The sequence below is a fragment of the Parasteatoda tepidariorum genome, chromosome 8, assembly GCF_043381705.1.
Source record: "Parasteatoda tepidariorum isolate YZ-2023 chromosome 8, CAS_Ptep_4.0, whole genome shotgun sequence".
Taxonomy (NCBI): domain Eukaryota; kingdom Metazoa; phylum Arthropoda; class Arachnida; order Araneae; family Theridiidae; genus Parasteatoda; species Parasteatoda tepidariorum.
In genome coordinates this window covers 59,585,560-59,598,040 of record NC_092211.1, presented here as the reverse complement: position 1 = coordinate 59,598,040, position 12,481 = coordinate 59,585,560, and positions in this window count along the sequence as shown.

The following is a 12,481-nucleotide window of genomic DNA, read 5'->3' as shown; positions in this document are numbered from 1 at the left end:
TAATTGTTTTACAGATTCAATCAATAAATCCGCACTTTAAAAAAAATTTCTGTAATTGCAAAATTAGTGCGAAAAATATATTATTTATCAATTTCCGTGATAAATTATATGTTGACTGTTTCAAATGCGTTCAAAGTGTTGTAAAGACAGGTTGTCTTTTTCCGAAATGAAGGAAATATGCATGAAAATGTGAGACGTGCAAAATAAGAACCTAAATTACGCAACCTAATAGTAAGAATAACAAGTTGTTGCATTTAAGTACGGATCTGCATTATTCCTTTTTTTTTTTTAATTTCAACAATTTGCATTCCCGTAAATGAAAAACTTTAGTTTGTATTAAACCACACTCTTGTCAAAAACTATTCAAAGTGGTTGCTAAATTTAAGGTCATCCTGCTAACGCTGGATAGAAAATTCTCATGATTTGCCACTCCTTGTAACGACATATGAGGCTCTTCGACATTGGTTTTTCTACTTTCCTCCTATTCTTTAATTCATCGATTTTATATTTTGTCAATTTTACTACTCTAACCTACTTTGATTTAATTAATTTATGATTTTCACATACTTTATCAAGTTTTTAAATGAATATTGATTTTATACTCACTATTTGACGTTTTTATCAACGTTTACTTACGACGTTAAACGTTTACTTACAACGTTTACTTTACTAATTTTTTTTCAATATTAACTTAACTTTTAACCTTTTAGATTTTGAACCTAATGCTTGTTTTTGCTTTCTTTTAAATTAATTCTTCATTACCTTTTATCTGTTTGCACATCGTCTTGTGTTCAACTTCATAATGTGACTACAACGTCAAATCTTAATTTAGTATTGGTATTGCATCCTTTTACCTCCTTGAATTTTATTTGGTCAAACTATAAAGGTATTGGTCTATTCTGACCAAACCATCAATTGTCGCTATATTTATGTTTAAAAGAAATATTTTACGTTTCTGCTGTAACTCTGTTAAATTATGCTTTTGCCATTAGCGTTTTCTGTATTCAGGGGTGGAGAGGTCACACAAGATCACTGGGACCTCTCAGAACTTTAAACTATTCGGCAAATTTTACTTGGCTATTCGGCAGTTTAACGAAAATTCGTTTTCCCTTATTTCATTTTTTTTTAAAAATTAAATAATGAGCAACGCGTCTTACTTTGTTTAAATTTCTAATTTATTTGGAGTAATTGAAATGTTAAGTTCCGAGGGTTGGGGAGCAATAAATAGCAGAGGGCGCAGCCTTTAATGCTAATATAAAATGTAAAAAAATGTCAAGAAACAAAAAATGTCGTTATTAAATGAAACTAAGAAAAAAAAAGAATGAGAAGCTTGCTTGGAAATAACTGCATCAGAATTTTTAGGGGCTAGTGCCACCTTCATTTGCCCTAAACTTCTTTTAACCTAAACTGTCAAAGTGGAAAAAAGGGTAGGGTCGAGCAGGTGTGGTAGTCAAAGATAAGAAAATTATTTTGTTCTTTAGCAGAAAGGAAAACTTATGAGGGAAAAGATCGTGTTGAAGATGATGTTAGGGATTTTTAGCTGCTTTGGAACACTAAAAAGTGCGAAGTAAAGCAGTATCAATTAAGAAACGGTTTATTTATTTATTTTCCGCTTCACGTGCTTGATAACATATTCAACGTAACAAAATCGAAATAATTAGCATAATTATTTTACGCAAATTCATTCACAATTTTTATTTCTGATGTTTCTTTCTTTTTCTTATCTTTTAATAAATCTTTACATTATTTTTTAACTCTTTTTCCTTCATTCATAAACATTACGTGATTCTCAAGTGCAAACATAATACAAGAAGTTTATATTACTTTGATAACAATAATATATTTTACAATAATAACATAAAAATGTTTTTATCAAAATTAATTATAGTTAAAAAATAAATAAATACATTGATATTTAGTATGAAAATATGCAGAATTTTTATTTATTTAATTTTAGCGCATTAAAATAAATACAAAAAAATAAATAAATAAAAATAATAGAACAAGAAATGAGCTTGAACATAATTTACTATTTCAAAAATAGTATATTTTTCATTTTTCTGCATACTTTTTACATTATTTTTCTGAACAAAATTATATTTTAACTATTTATAATAACACAATAGTTGAAATGGTGTACTGTATACTAAATAAAAAAGTTTTTTTTTTTTTGAAAGTGATGGTTTTTTAAAACTTTTACAACAATAAAATTTTTCTTAAAATTACAAAAATTTTAATAATAGAATTTGAAAGTTTAATATCTTAGAAGATCTAGAATCTTCAAAGATCTTAAATTTATAACTTCGGTTTAAAAAATAATTTTCTTAATAATTTGAAAATATTTATGTTGGACAAAACAATTAAATAACTAGCTAGGCATTAATGCAAATTCAAATTAACTTGAAGATAACTTGGAAAAATTTGTTACACAATTAATGAGGGAATAGGATTACTAATTTATTTAGAATCTCGTGCCATTTTTGATCTGTTGTGGAAAATGAAAATTATTTAAGCAAAATCAATATACAATCTTTATACATTAAAAATTCGTAACGCTGTTTTTGGTGTCCAATTTAACCTTAAATGTTGTTTAAAAATTATAAGATAAAGAGGAAAATAAATATAAGAGGACAAAAATTATAAGACTTAGCTTATTATTTAGCTTTTTTAGACTTGGAAAGCTTATTTCGCGAATTTTTATTACTTTTAAGTATGCGTTACATTTTGTTTTGCTGCCCAAATTCTGTAAAACTTAGAAACTTCAAGTTTCAAGATATGTTGGGGGGGGGGTATNCATCTTATGCTTTAATATATAATGATAAGAACAGTTTCCTATTTAAATTGTTATAAGTTTCTTCAACAAATAAAATTACCTATCTTTTAATTCTTGTTGAATCACTCATTTTCAGTTCATAAGGTAGAGTTTTTTCATCAAGTTCGTATGATTGCACTTCAAATCAAGTTAATCGCTATGATTAACATGTTAACAAAATGATTGTATATTTTGAAAACAAAATATTCGATCTTTTGTAGGAAATATCGGTCTTTAAGGAATAAAAAAAAACAATGACGAATGAGAAGCAATTACAAGCGTTGACGACTGGCTGACTAATTTATAAATATATAATAAATAATATATAATAAATAATATATTAATTAGAAATAACACATTAATTAACAAATAATAACTGAAACAATGATTTATCACGTTTTTATTAAGAAAATCCCGGGCATTTCGGGTTTTCTGATGGCAGAGTCTTATATAGCTTGCATCTAACATCAAAGTTGAAAGATTAGTACGATTTGTCACTTGCTTTGTTGAAATGTAACCTGGAGGAAATCTTGAGAATGCTAGGCTATTTGGTTTATTTTTTTTTAGCGAAAAACAGATTGTTACATAAAAATTTTAAATTATTTAATTAGATGTCCAATTCAAGTTGTTACAACTTTCGTTTACAATAAATTTATTCAAATGTTTTTTTTTCTTCTTTTTTTTTTCTTTTTTCAACTGATTGTATAGTAATGTTGTACTAAATTAATTCATATTAACAATTTCGAAAATTCAAATTAATTTCAAATTTCAACTTAAAATTGTTTCATTTTGAGCTTACCATATTAATAAATAAATATAACTTATTTACTGATTAATAATTGCATAATGATTAAGTTACTACTGTTTCCAATATGTTTTTCATGAAGGTTACATATTAGTGTAATGATACCGGATTTTTTTACATAAGAAAAGAAATGCACTTTTAGTTTTAAGTTAATTTAGAATATTACTAAAAATAAAATCATAATAATATTAGAAAAAAAACTTTAAGAAAGGCTGATAATTAACTATTGCAACTAAATAACTTTAAAAAAAATGAGAAAAAAAAAAGTAAGTTGTAGATATCCTCAGATTATTTATAGATACCTAGAGATTATTTTACCCTCAAGACTTCTCTCTTCAAACTCTTTTTTTTTCCTATTCATTATGAAAAATAATTAATTTAAATTTATGCATCCAACTGTGCCACTTGAAGAGATATTTTTAAAACCTAATTAAATTATAATGCAATAATAAAAAACTGATTTTTAATTAGTTCCATAGATATGATTAAAATATACATATCAGCCGTCATGTCTCAGGGGATCGAGCTCTCGCCTCCAATGAGGTGAACCGGGTTCGAATGCCGGCGATGGCTGGTCGATACGAATTCCGCATCCGGCTTGCACGAACCACAATGCTGCCGTGAAATATCCTCAGTGGTAGACTGATCATGGGTTAGAGTCCCCTTGCCGTCAAGTTAACCGGCTGAGGTTCTCGTGGTCCTCCTCTTCATGTAACGCAACTAAGAGGACATTTTTATTAACCTGTACAAAGTTGAAGAATGCATTTACGCAGTAAATCCCTAATTAGGAAAATTTATAACTAAAAATTGGCTGTTTGCTAATATGTGTTATGTTATTGACCCTCATAGCAACATAATATGACAAATAGCACTACTTGTTCTTGTTGAGCACAATTTTCCTCTGTAGTTACTGCCGAGTCTATTGCGAATGAGTGTATATAGTATTATCTTAAAAATTAAAAAAAGAAGCTAGATGAAATGGAAAGAACTAAAAATAATAAATGAAATTATGTAGTTATAAGTACAACAAAAATGAAATTCAATATATTGCAAGAAATTTAAAATTCTTTTGTTTTTATTTCGTGATTAATTTTTGTAGTTCTGCACGAAATCTTGGTATTTACTTAATCTTTATTTTTTATTAGCATGGTAAGAAAAATTATTAATTATTTTCATGTATTAATAGGTACAGTTTGGTCCAAATTTCATAAATGTATATTTTTAGCCTTATAATAAAAAATTCTGCCCTAAAATACATTTTTTTAAAATTGCTTTATTAATCTTCTTTTCTGTTCGTTAAATTTTTATAATTATTATTTTTTCCTTTCTGTTTTAATATTAATGTGTTTTAGTGACTTTAAATATTAGTTTTTAAAAAAAAAATAAAAATAAAAAATAAACATAGTTTAATAATGAATTTGCAACAATTAGTTTTTTTAAAAAAATTGTAAATTTTAGGCAGGATACTTCAAATTTGCTGAATCTTAAGAAAAAAATATATGGTATGAAACTTTATTAAGCCATCTTTCATGAGTTACTCACCAAAATTAGTTCAATTTTTTAAAAGTATTAAAAGATTGCAAATTAAAACATGCATATATTGATACTTCAATAACTTCAAATATTAATGTTTCTAACATCAATACTCTAAATTTTACGTAATTATCTATTAATATTTTAAATGCAATTTAAATTTGTAAAAAAACAAAATTCAATTAAGAAATTTTAGGCTCATTTCTTAAATTATATTTACTTAATATTTTTTTGATAAGTTATGTAAACATAAATTCTGCATAATAGATATTAATTTAAAATACCTCAAGCATTTTATCTACGAAACATTTTTCGTAATTGCACTTACCATTATTTAGTATGTAAAATATATATTATTTTTATTTGCGAAGAATACAATGGATCAACAGTTATTCTATGCATAATTATTATAAGATTTGTTAAATTTAATGCATACATAAAGTTGGTATGGGACACTTCAACAATTTTTTTATCTATCATAAAATTAAGTTAAAACTGTTATAAATATAAAACTGATCATAAACTTAAGTATAAAACTGTTAAGGAGACAAGTAATTCTTTTAGTTTGAAAAATTTATAAATTTTATTATGATTTCCAATTCTAGGCTTTTTTTATTTTCACTTTTATATTAATGATGAGTAACTAAATGATGAGTAACTTTAACTAAAAAATCAATACTAACTTAAACTTGATTAACTATTTTTGTTCAATATTTTTTTCCACGTCTTTCATTTATAGAATATATGTTAAATATATATATTATTTTTATTTGCGAGGAATACAATGGATCAACAGTTATTCTATGCATAATGATATTTAACTGTTCTCTGATTGTTAAAACAGCGTACATTAATTTGTAAATTTACAAGTTGCAGGGAATTATTTCTGAGCTTACCATTTTTGAGAAGAATAGATTTCTTATAAACTAAACAGGGAATTAATCTTGTATTTTCTAAATGAATAAATTTTATTTTGTTTAAACTTTCAAAGTTTAAACTAAATTTCAGTTTGTTTGCTCTTTAAATGGCATTTATAAATTTACAGGTTAAACTTTTAAATTTACATAAAGATTTGTATATTTTAAAATTCATATAAAAATAAATTTATTAATAAATTAGCAATACGTTTAAAAATTTAAAAAGTTGTTTTGAATGTCTGTTTACAGTATAAAATGAATGAGCGATTTTCTTATTAAATATGTGATTCATAACATATTTAATAAGAAAATCGCTCCATGTTCATAGACAACAAGAGGCCGTAAACACAGCCTCCTGTTTACGACCTTAATCAAATGAGTTTTTTTTTAATTAAATTTTCACTTTGCTCTTATATTTATATCAAAACAAGATAATATCAAAAATATTAAAATGAAATTAATGTTTAAATAATAATAATCGTATAAATTCGACTGTAAAATTTTAAAAGCGATTTTAATGTAAGATATTAAGCTGGGTATTATAATGAAGATAATAATATTTATTAAAATAAATGGCTTTCCTGTATATTTTTGGTGCTGCCTCAGAAAATTCTTCTTTGGGCCTACTCTTCAATTTATTACAGAATTCTTTTCTTCTAATTTTATTGAAATCGGGTGCATGCCCATGATTTTCATGCGATTTTTTTATGAAATCATTTTTCATAATTAATTTTGCCTTATTACCTTCGCCTCGTCAATAAATTGTGCCGCGCTTATATTTTCCATATATAGGGGAGAAATAATTTTTGTAAAGCAAAAAAACCATTTCTGAAAGATTTGATATATCTTAACTCAGACATTTTCGAAAATGGCTCTGAAGAAAAAAAAAAGGTGAACGGTATATGTTAACCCGGCAGGACGCGCGCCTTCCGTTCGAACACAAAGACGCGCGTGGGGTCTGTATGGACCCCACAAGCTTAAATTATAGTTTAAGCGTTTTCCACCGCAATATTTGAAAGCAAAATGATTTTAATTGTAAAATTTAAGATTTTTAAAAATTAGTAAAACACGATATCAATAAAATACTCAGAATAATGCAAAAATAGCATATTTATTATACGTAACTTTCTCTATAGTGTCTTCTTTATCTTATCTATTCTTTATTCATGCAGTTTTGACATATACTTAGTGTGTGTCCTTTGCACAAAGATTTTTCATATGCAGTTGATGATTTTTTGTCCTTATTACGTGGGCAAATATAGAAACGTCACTTAGATATCAATGCTTTCATCTTTGAAGTAGGTTCACTTTCGTCTTTTTCGTTGTTGCATCCAGGCTACTCTTTCGGTAATCTTCGGATCTTGAATTTTTATTTTCCCCGCAATGTACTTTATCTTTTTCAATTAAATTATCGTTGTTTGAAGCATCTTCTTGAGCGGAAACTTCATCTAATTCTGATTGTTAGTCATGATCACTCATAATTTCGCTATCAAAATTACATTCTGCTTCCTCATCAGAAAAGGTGTTTTGCTCACTCTCAACCTCATACAAATGATTTTGTAGTCTCTCCCTTTCCTTTTCGCACGGAGTCGCCATGTTGCAGCAAAAAAAAAACGTCTGAACACAAAGAGTAGCAATGTTAAAATGCATATTTTTGACTACCGCGTTGTCCATTCACACCCCTAACTTGACAACTCCTTCTTCAAAGAAAAAATAATGGCCCTTTAAAATTTGTAACACCTGGTATAGGCTGGTGGGCGTATAAAATTAGACTATTGAAAAGAAAGAACTTTCAAAGTCATTAGAAAAAAAGAAATTCTATTAACAAAATCATCTGGGGTTCATATGAACCCCTGCGCGTCCTGCCGGGTTAAGGAGGAAATGTTTTTCCCTTTCAAGTTGTTTTTCTCCCCTATATAAAATCCCTCTATGAAAATAGTACCCTCTCCCTACAAACGGACCCTCGTAGCCACAGGTGCACATTATTAATTATCTTTTAGGCTAGAAACGGATTAGGTGAAACACTCTTTTTTCCTAACTTCGAAAATAATCAGATATCCACAGAAACACCCTTTTGTTTGATTTCTGCTCATAAATTTCTAGGAAGAAATATTTCTTGGAATAGGGGGAGAGTCTTCTTAGAATTCCTTTGGGTCACTCTGTCTTGAGATTTCCATAATGCCTTTAAATTGGGCCTCGTTCAATTCTAAATTTTCTTTCATAGAAAATTTAGATATTTTTTCCAGTTTATTATAAAAGCTTTTTATCCTTTAATCATCTTAAATATTTCAACTAGCCTAATAGTTTTATTGACTTAATTTTATTAGTTGATTTCATATTGTTATTTTTCAAATTAATCGTAAGAGAATCCGTGAATTGGAATTTCTGCATCAAATTTTCGTTGGATATTAAGAAGACATAAATCTTTCACGTTGGAGGTAAGCAAATGTTTTTATTATATCAATTTTGGTTGTGGTTAGGAAAAAGGTGAAAGGTTTGCGCAGTTTTTTATATATACATTGTGAATTTTTTTGTTTATTTATTTAAATAGCGGGCCACTATTCAATTCCATCTTTGACTGGCCTATCTGCCAAAATTCTTGATTTGGTCTATTCTGGATGAAATTGAGGTAACAAATGCAATTTTATTTTAATTTACTTACTACTAATAGACAGAAACAACATAGGATTTTGTTTAATGGAGCATTGAAATCAAATGATCATCAGCTAAGCAAATGTTTAAACACGAGAAAAAAAACTTTTTAGAACTCCTGTATGACCAAATTTTCCATGTTTCCCCAAAATATGAAATATGCCTAATTTGTAATATTATATTTCGTACACAAAATTAATTTATTTAGTTAGCTCATGATTTTATTGTTTATTCATCATATTCGTTTCTATTTTTAACTGCCTCATTTTTGTTGTTATTATGTGTCTAAAGTTAACAAGGCTTCTCAATTTTTTAATTAATAAGGCTTCTAAATTTCCAAATCAAAGACGAAACAATTTCTTAAAATTGCAAATCGAAACTATATATGAAATTTTGACAGCTTTGTTTCTATTTGAAACGTGTGCATTTAATTTAATAAAAAAATAAATGAAAAAAATATAAATAAATGCCTGAATGAAATAAAAAACTTCGTTATCATATCATCTTTTCAACAATTTGAGCATTAATAAATTATTTAAAAATAAGCAAATTTTTAGTTTAAAAGGTTAAAAAAAATTGATTTGTTTAAAAGGTAATTATGCTCCATCATTCGATGATGAGACTATTTAATATCTGTTACCAAGGATCAGAATTCTCTTTTATTTTACTTTTGATATATTTAATACTTTCATGTGATATACTGCAGTTTTAAATGCCTAAAAGATGACTGAAATTGTCAATTCAAAAAAACAATTAATACTTTTGAACATGAATTTAAATAACTCCATACGTTTTGTTTGGCTATCTCATTTCACGTTATCGCAGTATTTAGAGCAGACAGTTGCTTGTCAGTGTGGATGATGTGAGTAAAAGAAGCATACAAAAAAAATTAATAATAATATTTAAGTTAATGTCCTCAATATTATATTTTTTGGCTTTTTGCAAAAAAGTGTTTAAAAAATAATTGTCACAAACAAGTTACTATTAAGTGAGAACGAAACAAAAATGATATCAAAATATGCTGAATCACAAGTGAGACAGGTGGGATGAAAGACATCGAAAACAATTTGATTGAATAGTAAAACTAGAAGGTGTTTCTAAAATCCGGAAATCAATCAGGTTTCAATATTTTTTAGTCACAAAATTTATCAGGGGCTATTCGTTAGATTTCAATATGGGTTATGTTTTTTCTTTGATTAAATATTAAACATTAACAAATATTTGTCTTTTAAAACCTTTCATTCTATAATAAAAATAATTATTCTATAATTGTAATTCTAAAACTAATTGCTAACTGATATAAAGCTTTAGCGTGTTTCATTGATATATTAGATGTCTTCTATCGGCGGAACCCCGGCATTACGATTAAAGTTTATTAAGGTAATTACGAGCAGTATAACCTAAAAGCAGACTATTTTCAAATTAGAGGAATGTAGATTTTTCATCTTTTTATCATTATCAATCTTAAATAAGATTTTATCTCCGACAGTTAAATTTGCAGTCCTTGTGTTATATACAGTCTAGTTTTGAATTTATTTTTGGTGCATATACATAAGCTGAAAATGAATAAGATAAGACGAATTATAGTTTACTTCTAAATGCACTGAAGATACTTGTTATAAACGTTAAAAATTCTAATTTGGAAAGCAATTTTCCAGAATGTCAAGTATCCAAATGACTTAATTTATTAAATTTTAAAAAAAAATATTAAAAATATATCCGCAAGGCAGGTGTGTATATTTGGGGCTGATGATTATGAAATTTAACACAAAACTGTGAGATCGTAGGTTCTATTCTATCCGATGACAGTCTTTAATTACTAGTTACTAATACTGAAAAATGTTTTCTTATCTTTTTTTTTAAGTATGCATGTTAAAGACTAACAATTTAACAATTATTTAAAAAAACTAGAAGACTCCGCTCCCTGTTCATTTTGCTCATTAACCCTCGTGGTTGCTTCCGCATTTATTGCAGAATAAAAGGAAAAACGGTTTATTTCCATTTTTTTTTCTGCAAAAATTACGATTGAATTACCATATACATTTTGAAAATGACTAAATTTCGGCAAATCAATAAAATTGGTACCAATTATTAAAATTAGAAAATTGGCACCTGCCGCAGGGTTATTACTCAATGAAGATGGACTCAAGGAATATAGCATTCTCCTCTGAATGACGTGCACCGAGTTCGAATCCCAGTGATGGCTGGTCGATATGAATTTCACACCCAACTTTTACCGACCACAGTGCTGACGTGAAATATTCTCTGTGGTAGGCGAATCATGGGTTAGTGTCCCTTTACCGTCAGGCTAACCGTGGAAGGCACTCGCGTTCTTCTTCGCTATGTACCGTAAATGCGGGTAAGTTTCATCAAAGCGTCCTCCATGAAGGCAAAAATTTCTTCCAATACTTGATCCGGGAATTATCTTGTATGATGGACTGGGTTCAAAATTACAAGGCTACGGAGCTGAACATTATAGTCGTAAACTCGAAATTGGATTGGCTGTTCAATGACTGTTATAAAATAAACTAAAAACTTGGCCACGATAGCTTGGTTGGAAGGGCTATGGACTCCTGCTCGTGAGAATGGAAGTTCGAATTCAGCCGGCCGAATAATACCCATGTATAAAATGGTGACTGGTGCATGTTAAATCTGTCGGGGTCATAAACTCCTCCAAGTTCTTATGACAATTCAATACCTCTGGGAACTGATTCAGGAGTTTCCTTGTCTTCTGGATTGGTTTTAAAATTTCAAGGCTACGTAGTTAAACATTGGCTCAAAATTGAGTCAGTTTTTCAAAGATTATAAAAAAAACTAATAATCAAACTGTATTTTCTTGTATTCTTTCTAACTCCTAGCATATTTTCTACACACCATCATAATTTGATGTTTCTAAGTCTTACAGATTTTGAGCTGCAAAGCAAACTGTATGATGTCTTACAGGAAATTGATTTTGATGATGTGATAGATGATTCGCCTCTCAAAAAGCGCGAAAAGTATTGTTACCTTAAATTTTCGATAAAAATAATGTATATATAAGTTTGCATAATTAATTTATATGTTTTTTACTCTTAAAATAAAATAATATTTAAAAATTATTCAAAATTAAATTTTTCTCTCTATATTTACTCATAAAGGACCCCCAGATAAGGGCAGGCCCAGGGCCCATATAAACATAAAAACGGTTCTGCTGTCAGTATACCATATTCTTCCAGATAGCAGTTCAAGCGGTTGACCACAAGTCTCTCCATTGTTTTAGCAAGTATCCTCGTAAGAGAGATGGGCCTATAGCTATTCAACTCTCCAGGATCTTTATTCTTTTTCAAAATGGGGACTATAATAGCTCTTCTTAAAAGTGCCGGGATCTGTCCAGATTCCCAAATTCTCTTTAAAAACATATGTATCATCATAATTTTTGTGCACTTAATTATAAAACAACAGTCTATAAAAATGTTAGAAGCAATCAAATCCTATAAATAAAATTTTTAGAAATTTTGCTTCACAGTTTTCTGTCAGTTAATTATATTTTTCAGTTAGTTTTACACAAACAATTAAACATTGTAAACCCTATCCCGTTTTGTACAACTCAGGTATGCATCAACGGGATATGTAAGAGTTTGGAAAATGATTTTTTTTTCTATTTCACAGTCATTAAAATTAATTTAAAATATGTTTTCTCTGTACTTCAATAAATGATGTAGCTATAAAAAAAAATAATGTATGGTTCACTTTAACAGATTTTCCGTAGCAAATAAATACAAT